The sequence below is a fragment of the Poecilia latipinna genome, unplaced genomic scaffold, assembly GCF_001443285.1.
Source record: "Poecilia latipinna isolate Pla-1442-1.1 unplaced genomic scaffold, P_latipinna-1.0 Scaffold12717, whole genome shotgun sequence".
Classification (NCBI taxonomy): Eukaryota; Metazoa; Chordata; class Actinopteri; order Cyprinodontiformes; family Poeciliidae; genus Poecilia; species Poecilia latipinna.
In genome coordinates this window covers 1-502 of record NW_015125333.1, presented here as the reverse complement: position 1 = coordinate 502, position 502 = coordinate 1, and the positions used below count along the sequence as shown (strand labels likewise).

The window sequence follows — 502 nt, the reverse complement described above, 5'->3', positions numbered from 1 at the left end:
GGCAGATCCATTGTAAACAGCGGGTAACTTCCTGTTTCAAAAATTATTATTTTTATTTAAATTTGGCGTTTTATAAAGGAAAAGGTAAATTGTTATCTCTACTGTTAAACATATTGAGTTCATATATTGTTGTTTTGAGTGTCAGTTTGGGGTTTAAGAAGAACAATTAACGGGGCATACCACTATAGTTCATGAAAGGTTTTCCCACGATCTCCGTCGCGCTCTTTCTGTTCGAATCCCGTGTGGGAGAAGGTATGTAGTTTTGTTTTCTGGGGATAATAAGTGTATTTTAAATATAAGTATTATGTTTTTGTAAAATAATGTGCTTTTCGGCATTCAAACTTTGTTAAACAGGCGCTGTGAAGCACCGTGCAGAGAAAGAGCCTGTTTTTGACTTTTCTTTTTCTGCTGTTTAATGCAGGGATATTAAAGGTGCCTTCAAGATCAGCTGTTGTTTGGCTGTTATTCCCACAAGACACAACGCAGATTCAATTACGCTACA

At 36.3% G+C, this 502-nt stretch overlaps 1 long non-coding RNA gene across 1 annotated transcript; it reads left to right on the top strand.

The window, feature by feature from the left end:
- Positions 1 to 7: 7 nt before the first annotated feature.
- LOC106944506 (uncharacterized) lies at positions 8 to 447 on the top strand. Its single transcript, XR_001424350.1, has 2 exons — positions 8 to 252; positions 355 to 447. It is a non-coding gene; the product is annotated as an uncharacterized LOC106944506 (long non-coding RNA).
- The last annotated feature ends 55 nt before the right edge of the window (positions 448 to 502 follow it).